This window comes from Scomber scombrus, chromosome 5, assembly GCF_963691925.1.
Source record: "Scomber scombrus chromosome 5, fScoSco1.1, whole genome shotgun sequence".
NCBI lineage: Eukaryota > Metazoa > Chordata > Actinopteri > Scombriformes > Scombridae > Scomber > Scomber scombrus.
The window spans coordinates 25,968,728-25,982,481 of record NC_084974.1 but is presented as its reverse complement, the minus strand read 5'-3'; positions in this window follow the sequence as shown (position 1 = coordinate 25,982,481).

The following is a 13,754-nucleotide window of genomic DNA, read 5'->3' as shown; positions in this document are numbered from 1 at the left end:
CAAATGCAGACATGCTGGGTCACCACAGGCTCTTGTATGAATGTGTACATTAATACTAATAATTTTACTGCCAGTTTCATGTTTTATCTGCACATTCATACACACTAAGGGATATAGTAGTAGTAGCATGTCATCGGGCCATGTAGCCTTTTTATAAAGCACAACAAAAGCATACACACTTTTAAAGACACATATGTACAGCTATGCAAACACACACACACACACACACACACACACACACACACACACACACACTGGCATTCATGCACTCAGACTCCTGCTGTAGTTATGGTGTGGCCAGCCGGTGCAGGCCTTACGTAGGAGGTGTGGAGGAGTTGGAAGTGATTAGGGAGAAATATGCCTGTCTCCCTGTAATGTCAGTAATAGGCAGCAGCACATCAAAGTCTAGGCCTGTCAGAATGATCCGGATCAAACCGGCCCCCATCTGGAAGCCATAACTGACTTTTCACTCATTTAAACACTCTTAAAACACACTGAACAGACATGGAGCTCCCGTCTCTGCTCACCACTCACCACCACTCATATCAGCACCCTCTGCCCTCTGCATCTGCACATGTGTGTGTGTGTGTGTGTATGTGTGTGTTTTACTCTCTAACTCCCTGCATATTTTCAAGCTTTATGGTAAGTCCATGTGTTTCACATTTGGGTATTACGCTACTAATTTTTGATGATTAATGTCACTTTCAGCCTTTAGTTTTTAAAGAATTAAGAAAAAAATACGAACAGTATGCCATTGATCCACTTTTGACAGTTAAAAGTGATACACATACACTATCTAATGCACAGGCAGATATTTTTAAACCAGCATAAACAACTCTTGAACCATGGAATCAAAGATAATATTATTCATTCTGTAGGGGATAAAGTGGATTTGAGAGTTAGATAAGTATCTTGTCTGTGCGATAATGACGCTCTGCATTCTGAGACAATGATGCAGAGTACTTCCCTCTTGCCTGCTCACTCACACCGTATTGACTGGACTCCTGGACATATATTATCTTTCCAAACACAAGTCGGACATGGCTCTAAGTGTATTTTAATTGGCTTCGAGCCGCCTTCCTAAAGCAAACAGCTGGTGGTGTAGCTGGTGGTGCGGTGTGCTTGGTGACTGACGGGTGGCCCGCAGTTAGGGTGGGGTGGAGTCCGATTGCCTGTCTGTCCACTCCACCGACAATCAGCCCAATACAGAACTCCATTGTGTTTGTGTGTGCGTTTGTTTAATATGATGGCGTGTCTGCATACACGCACAGATCTCACTGTCGGTGTGGGTGAGACATACAGTGAATATCTGTGTGTCAGTCAAGGGTGTTTCACATTTAAGTAACTCACACTCGCTACTGTAAAAGATCTTAACGTCTAGCAGATAGCATCTTGAGCTAAAGTGCAAGTGATTTAATACTAACAATTAAAGTAGGCATGTCAGCGGGCAGCCCAGGCCCCTGCTGCGGCCGGACAGGGAGTGGGCCTTCTCTCATATCTCCTCCAGACGGAGAGACAGGGGGCCTCTGGCTCCACAAACCGCTGATGCTGCTAACGCACGCTACTTTTCATTCCCGACTGTCAGAGAAACAGTCTCCTTTTCTGCTTTCTTTTATTCATCCTATGTTTCCTTTTGCTTTTTAAAAATACATCTTCCACAGATGAAAAGAGCCAGTTGAACAACAATTCTTTTCTTTTCTTTTTAAACATGTATTTTATTTTATCTTTCATCTTTGACCGGTTCTTAAGATTGACACAGGGGTACACAGTTACTGGCCACCACTGTTAACAACTGTTACTTATGTTGGCTGTAGAGTCACAAACAAGATTTCTGTTGGATTCACGAACTAAGGAGCTGCCTGAAAATGCAGTGGTTAGGAGAAAAGGAAGAAGGGAGGAAGGCAAGCTGAAGAAAAAGTTTTTAGAGTCTGAGCTCAGCATATGGAGAAAAGCCCTAAAAACGATTCATTTTACAAGAACCAAGGATCTCAATCCTAACATGGCCAGCTCCAATCTCATAAAATCTATAGACATCCATTATAAAACACCCTGGCCCTTATGAGTTGCTTTGCCTGAATCCAGCAACGGGGCCTTCTGCCTCTAAATCCCCTCTGGAAGTGTTTGAAAAACAAAGTGAGGCTTCACTTCAACCTCATTAACTAGTTATAATAAACAAAACAATGTGTTTTTAATGGATGGAGAGTCCCGTCTCCCCTTCCCCTCCCATTCCTGGTCCGGAGTGACTGGCCAGTGGTGGGTTTCCCATGACTGCAGCTAGTGGTGTCATGATGATGGATGGGCAAGGTTGGCGGGGGCTGCCTCTTGCCCTTCTCCTCCGGGACGTCCCGCGGACTGACAGGCACATTGTGGCGCTCAACCCGCGCTGACGTACCACTCCGCCTGCTGGCAGAGCCACAGAGAGCCCCAGTAAATGCCAGCTTTCTACTTTTGTATTGAGCATATTTCACCTCACATTCAGCTACAGAGAAAGAGAAATGCATTAAAAGGCATATGGAAGCATGTATACAAACAGACACTTTTTTACACATTTGTTTGTTGCATTACAGTAATCATGTCAAAAGAGACACAAATGCAATATTGCTTCATTATGTGAGGTCATGAGGTAGAAAATTGCACTGCATTGAACAAATGTCCTTTTGAATTGTTTTGAAAGGTCATTGTAATTCTCATTTCATACTTAAAGGTAATGCTGAAGTTGTGTTGGCCTCATTTCTCTAACTCAGGTTAGTGTGTGGGACCACCACCTGTACCTGCTGACTGTTAGTTTTCTGATGAATAAATAAACAGAAGCTCAGCAGCCACATCACCCACTCCTAATGCTGTTACACATGTTTAAATAGTACCACATAGGGATGCCGATATTGGCTTTTCTGCCGATATCCGATATTCTGATATTGTCCAACTCTTAATTTATTATTGTTTCCGATATCACCTGATACCGATATATGCAGGCTTTTTACACCAAAACTGTTAGGTAACAACATAACATATCTCCTATTGTGGAATTAACACATTATGCCTAATTGTATTGTGAGGACCCACTGGATGCATACATAAATGCAAAATGGCTTTCCACATGTAACCACTGTCTGTCTCTGCAAAATAATAATAATAAACAACTTCAACTTAAGTTATGGAAAAAAGTGCCAATATGGCACTGCCATATTTATTATGCTGCTTTGCAGTAATTGCAAATTGCAAATTTACTATCCGTAGGACACACTTGGAAATAATTCCAAACCACAGACATAAGCCGTTTCCACTACAAGAACTTCAGGAAGTTCCTGGTAAAATTGAGAGAAAATGTTGCTGTTATTATACGTCATAAACGTCCCATGCTGCGTTCATGCAGGCTCGGAAATGCTGAAGCCTACAGAACAAACAACGGTTATAAAAACCGATACCGATAATTCCCGATATTACATTTTTAAGTAAATATCCCTAGTACCACACGTGCATACACAGTTACCTCCTTTTCTTTCCCCTTCTCTCTCTGTTGGACTCAGTCTCACACACACTCCACACCTCTGGAATAAAATTCTCTCAGCTTGTGTAAAACAATCCAATAACAGCCGGCACCTCTCAAAATAAAACAATAGCTCAGCTCATGCTGGTGTTGTAAATCAGCTCAGCCTATTACATTCATGTATGTGTAACTATACTGTAAAATTGTCCTTTGGGTTATAGCACATTTTTCCTTCATTTAGTGATTTTGGGATTATAATAATAGCGATGTTCGTGTGGGTATGTGGCCGTGTTAGTTCAGGTGTGTGCGTGTGTGTTTTTTCCACACTTATTTTTTATATTGTGTTTTATGTACATACGTGCTTCTGGTCCCAGTTGTTCCAGCAGGTGTTGCCAAGTGAGCTACATCCTCTTCAAGTGTTCATATTTTTTTCCCCACGGGTAGTCATGTTGAATACTTCATTAGGTCAAAGGTCATTTGAATAGAAGGATAAGATATAAGGCTCAGACAGACAGAGTGTGAGGGTGTGAGCGACCATGACCCCTGCAACACTGTTCAACGTGTTTGTAAACAGGATGTCATTAACACTGGGAACTGGCCAAGCTCACAATGACTTTTGTCTTTTTGTGTGAGTGTGTGTGTGTGTGTGTGTGTGTGTGTGTGTGTGTGTGTGTGTGTGTGTGTGTGTGTGTGTGTGTGTGTGTGTGTGTGTGTGTGTGTGTGTGGTAGACAGGCAGTGGAGTGAGGGGGAGAGAGAAAGAGAGAGGATGGGGGGGTGAGGTTGATAAAATTTCAAATAAAACACTTCACATACTTCCACTGATAAATCAGCACCCTCACAGTTTTCTCAGAACTGCCCTTGTACTTTTCTGTCTAAACAACATCCAGGTTAACTTTGTCACATCAGATAAGCACTGGCTAATGTGATGAAATTTATGGCTTGGCGTGGCTGCTGTACTAATACAGCGGTGGATTGTGTGAAGCTGTACTAAGTGCACTCAACTGTCAGCTCTTATTGTGGTGTCAGTCCTTCCTTCTAATTAGTGTCCTCAGCAGGCAGGAAGTGGGCCTGGGCTGGACTAATCTGTCAGTGAGGCCAGACCATCCTCGCCCCAGCGACTGTTTCCTTAGATAAACCCAGAGCCCTTTATCTAAAACAGTTGCGACATTCATGGGGTCTGGGAAGCCCCTAGTGATTGTGTTATTACTTCTTGGATCTACATTTCACATATATAATCCCAAACTGTAGAGCATATGTTATTTTTTGTTGAAGAAGTGATAAGAATTAAAAGACGTTTCTGTGAGTTACATATGCAGACCGTGCCACAGCCTCTTCGGGCAGTGCGTTCACATCATGGTACAGATCTCCGTGGTGACAGGTGTTGATTGAGCATGAGAGGGAGGAAGCGTAGCGAAGGACGCTTCCTGGCAGACAGTTTTATCAGCAAGGGAGCGGAGGGGTCAGAGAGAGGGTGGATGAGGTTATCACACTCTAATAGTCATGTACTGTATGCGACCGGTGCACCGAGAGCCTGTGGAGGCCTGGCAGCAGCCCAGGTTTGCTGACCAAGGTAACTGTCGCTCTCATATAAACACTTGTATGAGTTATAGCCACATGTTGGGACTATCAAGTACAGAAGTTGTTTTTTTTTCTGCTTCGTTTATACTATGCAGCCGTAGTTCAATAAGTCATGAAATAGGTGGAAGGGCTTTCTCCGGTATGTCCAAAAGGACCCAAGGTTGTTTGTGTATTGTCTAAGGGCGCTGACACATCCTGGAGAGATATCTTGTGCTTGTACAGATTGCCAGGCTGTCTTTCAGTGACTAATGTGCGAGTCAAGCAGCCAATTTGAGAAGTAAGATGTACAGTTTAAAGTACTTTTTGGCTCATCCACATACTCACTAAACAAAGTCAAGTAATGGGCTCAGGCTCAGGCTCAGGAAGAAAGAAAGTGAGAGAAGAGGAAAGGGAGAGTGATGGGGGTGCCTACATCCCCGCTCCCTCCTTTACACCCTCCCTCGCTCCATCCTTCTCTCCCTCCTTTTCTCTCTTCCTTCTCTCACCACCAGCGGGGTCCAATTCCTCCACTTGAGCGCTCAGGGCCAGCAGCGGGCTGATTAGACCCACACCCCCAGCCGTGCTTTGCCGAGGACTCTGCAGCGGGACGACTTCAAATGCACCTCGCTCCTGCCACCCCAAATAAAACCTGACTGGTCCTAATGGACACGTTTTAATCTCCCTGGGTTATTTGAAGATTTCTCCAGCCCGCTGCTGGCCACAGCAGAAACAAATTCCTCTCGCTTTGTTGATTAAACCGTTGCCTCTCCATCGTTGCTTATCGTCCAGCAACGAGCCGCTCTTTTTAATTAAAAGTGAGACACCACAAGTGTGCAATTAACAGCTGGTAATTATAGAGCTCTTCAGAAGTGCTACACTCCACCTTCATTTCAATTATATAATGGACAAGTGGCGTTTTGATCTCCAAATTAGTGAACTCTTGTAATATTTGTTTTGTGGCAGATTTGGAGGGTTAATAGTGGCCTATGGTGGCCTCCCTCTTCCATGATTGATGTAAGAGCAGAAAGAGGGATATTAAAAACTGGAACAGTCCATCAGGAAATGCAAATCACACCTTCATGTTAATGAGCAGGCAATGGGCCGGGCTGGCCAGCCTTAGTGTTTCATGTGGGAAAAACAAGCGCCCACTCTGCCACAAATGCACTTAATGCAGATTCAAATTTCTAATGTTGCCATTAATGTTAAAATTGGCTTAAAGTTGTATTTTGTTCCGCAAGGGATAGATGGAAGTAATTTTAACACGAGGTTCTTATTATTAAGAAGTCTTTTACCCTTAAATTTGTTCCTTTTAGCCGATGATTGGTACATCTTTTCTCAGTATGTAAACCACATGTATCTGTTTACGTTTTTTTGATAACTGATGAAAATGTATTTAATGACCAATGCACTCTTTGAGTGTATAAAGCGGAACACTTGTTCAGTTTTAATTACAATTGATTTCCATCTATGTACATGGATGTGGCATTGTTAATGTAGAGTTAGCATTCTTTTACTCAATGCGGTCCATCAATATGGGGGAAAACAGTGAACCTTGATTGATTTGGCTGTACAAGTGCATGCAGCAGGTTAAAATGAGGCAATTATTAATTGGCTGCAACACTTTAATGTCTTTGGGGGATGCTTTCCATTCTGGCCTTTTTTACTGGATTGTCAATGTATCAAGTGGTTCAAAAGAAGTTTAATCTTTGTGTTGTTGTGATTTGTAATTGCTTTATTTCCCTAGTCGATATAGTTCTTATAAAAATGTTTTCCTTCTTGCTATTATAGAAGAATCTGTTTTGCACTTTGAGTGTTCTCGATTATAAATATATTGCCTGTTTAAGATTTGATGTAATTATTTGAGAATATATTCATTTTGCTGAAGCTTTCTACATTTTCACAGATAATTTTTCTGAAATTAATTATGTCTGTCATTATTATATGCACAGTATGTAAAGAAAAACTTACTGAGCCATGTTAAAAAGATAAGGTTATTTGATGAATCACATTTACTCAGTAAATGAAGCTGTCAGATATACAGGAATGCAGTTTGAGAAATATAAGAACCATATTTTGCTAAAATTTAAGATCAACATACCAAGAATTTAAACCAACTTGTAGTTGTAATGGCGCATCAAATGCATTAGTGTAAGAGATCTCCTGATATGCTGTTTTACTTTATGCTTGAACATGTTCATGTTCAGGCAATCTGTCATTAATTCCACAGTTATGCCACTCCAAATATGTACAAAACAGGAAAACCAGAGAGAAAGACAAAAGCATGAAATCAACAATCTCAAGTCACTCAAGCACGTTGGAATTTTGCATTGGAGAATATTGGCAGCTCATTGCGAAATAAACACCAAGTATTTAAATTCAAACCAGGTCATTATGGATGGTTCTTAAACAAAATGTCAGTCATTAAGGAAGGCCATGTGGCTCTGCTTAGAGTCCCTGTTTGTTTGAATTAGGAAGAAGAAACGGGGGATTTCTGTGATCCTTCTCCTCTGTCTGAATGACACACTGAACACTCGTTACAGGACCGCATTTCCCATCCACCCCCCTGAGCACCCGGTGATGTGATTCAGATAGCGTATCCACGCGCGTGTATGTGTGTGTGTGCGTGTGTGTGACTCTAATCTGAGTTGCTGTTACTGTCATGTTCCTCTCCTTCCCTTATTGTCCTTCTGCATTCCCACCTCAATCTCACTGTCATTTGGCAGCTGTCACTCTCCATTTATGTCCAGTCCTACCCTCTGCCACACATACACACACACACACACACACACACACACACACACACACACACACACACACACACACACACACACACACACCTGCCATTCTCTCACAAGAATAAGCGGCAACGTACTGAAAATCCTACTAAATATTAGTTTTAATTTAAAAATGTGTCCTATCTATCTACAATCACCATACAAGGGATGCAATCCTACTGTATTGTCTAGTTAAATCACCCCCTAAATAGAGGGAAATTGACATCCATAACAAATAATATAAACAGCTTCAGTGCTCCGAGGGGGATTTTGTTGCTCGGGGCGCAGGGCTGAATGTTAGCCTTCCAACAATCATTAAACAAACATCCTCTTCTGGACCTTTCCATGCCAGGGTCTGTTCCACATGTCCCGCTGTGGTTTGGAAAGTCTCTGCAGCCCTGGACATTATTGTATGTAACAAGTTCTGTAACAAAGTTAAGGTGGAATTGGCCTGCTGCTGTGGTACGCTAGAGGCAAGTGGACCCTGAGAGTGCAAAAGCAACCCTCAGACAAAGCCTATTCATATCTGAAAATATTAAATGGAAGATGTCAGGTTGGTAGTAGGTGGTCAGCTTGTCACATTTAAAAAATACGCCTGCTTTCCAGTTGTTAGTTTTTCTTTCTTTACCATACGCAGACCTTGTTTCTGATTGAATTCAGCCTTTAAAAGGCCTGCTGTGTTGAATCTGTATCAGGCTCTGAATCTGTATTCTTTTTTTCTTTTTTTTTGAGTCTGTATATGCTCATGCTTCCGAATAGTGCAAGAAGGGGGTTTCTGAATTCATGTGGCCCATTGTGCATGTTAAACAATGCCCGTATTGATAACCTCTGACCTGCCACTTTAGTGCCACAACAGCAAAATTAAGGGCTCTTTTTACAGTTTCAAGCGGCTTCCGGAGGTCAAAGAAAAGATTCATTAAATGAAGCTGACAAAGAAATAAGAGTGGAGAGGTGGCTGTTTAACAGTGTATAGGTTCCTTCACATAAAAAACCTTATTAAAGGAAATGGAGGAGTTATGCAAGTGTGTGGCATGATATACACTGATTACACACGGTAGATATTTAACATGCACATATGTTTATTTTTGCATTACAGAGGATCTGCGTTTGCGTTTCAGAGCAATGACACACACACAGTGTCTGTGTGCTATTGCCTATATGTGTGTTTAAGGTGTCCAAGTGATGAGTTTGAGTTTGTCAGATGCCTCAGCCTGGAGTTGAGGGCCATTTGTCATTGGTGGGATGCATTATGTGTCCCTTACCCCCTCCCCTCAGCTGGGCAGTGTGATCGCCACTGACCCCCTGTGACAACCACAGCACCTTCATTATGTCACAGCAGCCACCCTGTCACTACAGCAACTCTCTAACTGTCTGGGTGACACCACTGGGTGGGACTCCAATCTCTCATCTGGAGGTCTGCCTGTCTCTGGGCTTGTCACTGTGGATGTGTGTGGATGTGTATGTGGATGTGTGTGTGTGCATGTGTGTGTTAAGACCATTCTTTTTAGTTTGTGTTTTTCATTTATATTTATTTTATTATTTTCCAATAAATGAATATGTAATTTCAAACACTAATTGCTTTGTTGGTCAATTCAATTTGGTTTCCTGTGAACAGTTTGTCTGGCTGAATTATCCTAATATATTCATCCATCTGGTTCACCATACAGGTACAAACAGCAGCTCTTCTGCTCCAGCTTTTGCTACATTTCATCTATTATCCCTTAACAAAAAATTCAGGCACAACAACTGACCCCTATATAAATGATATTATTTCCCACAAGGTGTTAGGTATATATTATCCATTCCTGTGCCATATTATCATATTTTCCTTCCCAATGGGATCATTTCAGATAACACTGGACACTGTTATACCATTAGCGCTCCCCCTATTTTCTAATCAGCAATTATTCAATTATGTCCCATTAGTTGGAGGGTGTTGCCAATGTCGCCGCCCTGGGCGTTTAGCCCCTGCTCTCTGTCAGGGGGAGACCCGAGGGCCCCGCAGAATGCCTGTGATTAGTGTTGCGTCTGCAGAGAGGTGACAGAATCCCTCTTCAAATATTTTGTCTTCATTTTACGGCTCTGAGATGCAATTATGGAGCAGCAGTTCATTACGGCAGCACGCGGCGCTTCATGTTTTATGCATGCTGCCTCATTTAGGGCCTTTATTAACGAGCCCGTTCTGACCAGGCTGCTTAAGACTATACTGCAGGCGGCACTAGGGCCACCACCGTGTGTGTGTGTGAGTAAACAAGACTGAGGGAGTGAGTAAAAGAAAGAGAGAACAAGAATTACGGCTAGATGGAAGATGAAAAAATGCAATTGTGAGAAAACTGAATGAAGTGTACGTGTGGTCAGTGTAGTGGTCACTTCACTGCTGTGCCCTCTTTATCCAAGCAGCCGGCCCTATAACTTGGCTCTATATTGTTGAAACTGGTGCAGGCTGGCTTAGCTTTAAGGTAGTAGATTGAAAGGGTGGGGGCAGCAAGGGTGACTAACTGCACCTCCCTCAGCAGAAGAAACTCCATCTGCATCCAACATTGAGACAGATGAGGCCAATTTGGCTCCTTAAATTTCTGGGCTGTGATGGATGTGGGGTGGCTGTGCACAGTGAGAGGTTCGTAGAAGGGTGTGAAGAGAGAGGGGGAGAGAAGGGGGAGACAGGTGAGAAAGAGGGAGACATCCAGCAAAAAAAGAACGAGGGAGGATAAAAGGGTGAAGGAGACTCACCTCTGAGCATGAGCGGTTTGAATTTATTTCTTAAAGTGAATTATTTATTGGCATTTCTGCTATAGTTTTTATTGTACAGAGCAGATACAGAAAGTTGGAGAAGAGAGAGGAAGAAAGTTTAGAGCTTTTCTTTAATACATAATATGTTTTGAGTGCATTGGACACATGAGTTACTGTATGTAGGTCATATCAGGTAGATATTGTATCCTATAAATTGATCAAATCCCTTGAACGGATAAATTAAGCTACAGGGCTAACAACAAACAGCAGCATACATTTTTGCTGGATGCCAATATACAATATGTGTTGACTCTGGCTTCCCAAATTTCAACTGAGGCAAATCTAAAGCTAATGTGCCGTAACCGGAAATTTGTGTAGCCAAAAATTGTCTTCGATGGAAAATGTTCTGTTTGGGAGGGCGTCCAACGGCATAATGCTCTCAATGCCCACCAGGCTTTTTCTTTTCTGTGTTTGTGTAGTGTACAATACAAACATGTGGGGACAAGGTTACTGTTTCTGATATAACAGTACGACTTTGTGCATTTGATCTCTGTCAGGTGTGTCTGATTATTCATGTCAAACACTTATATACACAAGCTTGGTTGCATGACTTAAAAAGTAACTTCTTTTTTTTAATACTACAAATACGGATTTCAAGTAGTCAGGTTTCATTTGCAATTTTTGCTCAATTTTTCCCAGCTTTAACTGACTGATGGTTTTCTTACTGCAGACCAGAGCTCCCATCTGCACTGCAGATCAGCCCCCCTTTGATAAGAACTACCATCCTCAGGCCTACATAAATATTTTATCAAGTATAATGGAAATTGTCAAATCAATCTAATTGTGTAATGCATTATGAAGACATCAAACTTAAACAAAGCACATATGGTATCATTTCTTTTAACGACTGGGGTAGGCTGGGCAGGTTGGGGGAGGCTAGGAGGGGGGCTGGCAGCAACCACTCTCGATATATGTCTTTCCCTGCTCTGCCCAGACCTGCCTCGCTCACATTTCATCAAAGGAATCAATTTCTCAAATGTGCACAACTGTGAGCCATAATTATATTAGGGCTCAATGGCAGTTAGCCATGACATGAAAGCGAAAGAGGGAAAGAGTAGAGGGGGAGAGAGAAGGCTCATCTATGCATGTTTGCATTGACATGTATTGTATTGTTGCTAATATAACTTTCTGATAAACATTTGGTATAGGCTTTGTGCCTTTCCTTTTTTTAAATGTCGTCCTTTTTTCTGAATTGTCTGAATTGTTTTAGCTTAATTGTTCTTTTCCTAAAAGGTGAGATATTGTTGTCCTTGCTGTCTAAAAAGATAGAGGGATGGGGATAGAGAAACAGAAAGATAGATGAAAGGAATGGCTCGGGTGTCCAGCACAAACAAATCAAAAGCTTAGGGTGTGTGACATGTAGGGAAGTAGCTGGGTTGGGATTGAATCGGAGGCGAAGACAGAAGAGATGATGAGAGTAATGACCTTTGTCAACACATTCTCTCCACATGTCACTTCAGAGGAAAAAACAGCCACATCCATACTTTGGAAAGTGTGTGTAAATTCATATGGACACACTCATACATGGAAAACACTTAAACACGCACACTTTCACACAGAAATTAGATTAGGTTTTTTTATTTTAGTTTTTATGTGTGCACAAAGTAGAGCAGAATCAGAAAAAACACAATCAAAAGTCACTATGGCATTACAGTACCACTTTCTTCTTCTGTCCTCTCTTTTTCTTTCCCTCCCACTCTTTTCTCTCATCATCTGCATCCTGGGGTCAGCATGTGATTCAGAGGGCCCTCCCTCTACGCCCCAGCTGATGTATGGCTTGTGGAAACAATGTGAGCGCTGGGTTGTTATTCTGTTTGCTTTACATCTGACAGGCTTGAGTTAGCGTCCGACTGGGATCCTATCTCATTAGGCCAAATGCGTGGCTAAAACAATCATAAAAATCGTTTGGCAACTGGCATGCCACTTAGGAACACCTGTCAACATACAGGCAGAAGATAAACTTTGCAAATTAGAATCAGGACTGAGATTGAATCAGGGAGAGGGATAAAGATGGAGGGAGGAGAGAGATGCCCATATGCTGCATGTTGTTAGTGAGTTAATGATATGAAGTGGTCGGGCTGATGTGGAGGCTTCCTTGTTGATCATATTGATTGTGGTTTTAGGACGTAAACTGTGTGTGTGTGTGTGAGTGTGTGTTGCACATCCATCTTTCTGTTTATCAGGGCTTCATTCATTTGCATTTCATTACAAATAAAGGTTGCTTGTTAATCCTTCATATTGATTATACCAAACAACCGTAAAAAGTACAAGCACATACAAATGTACAGAGAAAGAGTCATCCAAGAATATACTAAATTGTGTGTGTGTGTGTGTGTGTATGTATGTCACTCAGTAGCTTATGCATCTGTACAAGTCTCCTCCAAAGACTGTAAAAAATGATAAATGTAGCCACAATGACATCACAGAGTGGTTTGTCAACTCCCGTTTGAAAGCCACAAGTTTTAATATTTTAACCGTTGCCATTTTGGATTTTTGGAGAAATAAGTGACCATATTTGGTCAAGAGGGTGAAGCTGAGCCTAATAGTAGCTGTTAGCTACTAGCTTGGTTAGCACAGTGCATTTGCAGTATATAGCTAACTTTGATTACGCTATTACTAATTTTCGCTAGTGAAAAACAGGCTTGAAAAACACTGGAGGGAAAAAAAGTACTTTTAGTACAGCCAAACACTGAATAAGACTTTTTTAGGTGACCAAAATGTTACAATTAACTTTCATGAATTGAAAACAGACTGAAATAGTGATGACTACGCCTGTACTCTGTGAATCTGGGGTTACGCCATGGTTACATTACCTAACAAACATTGTTATGACTTGCCTGTGATGGTACCCACCTGTCACTCAAAGTGGCCACGCCCTTAATTATGCATAGTTTTAAGCCTTAATTAAAACTTAAACAGGTTATTGATATAAAAATTCACCTACCATACAGTTGTCATGAACAGGGAAATTAGCTATACAGACCAAAACCATGTTTTGTACCAGGCTGTAAACATGTTTATTTCTGCTGTAAAGTTAAGCATTATTATGGATGTCAGTGCGGATTTACTCGCTTACTAAGCCAGCCTCAAATGGCCATTTGAGGAACTATAGTTTTTGGCACTTCTACGTTGGCTTCAATTTTCA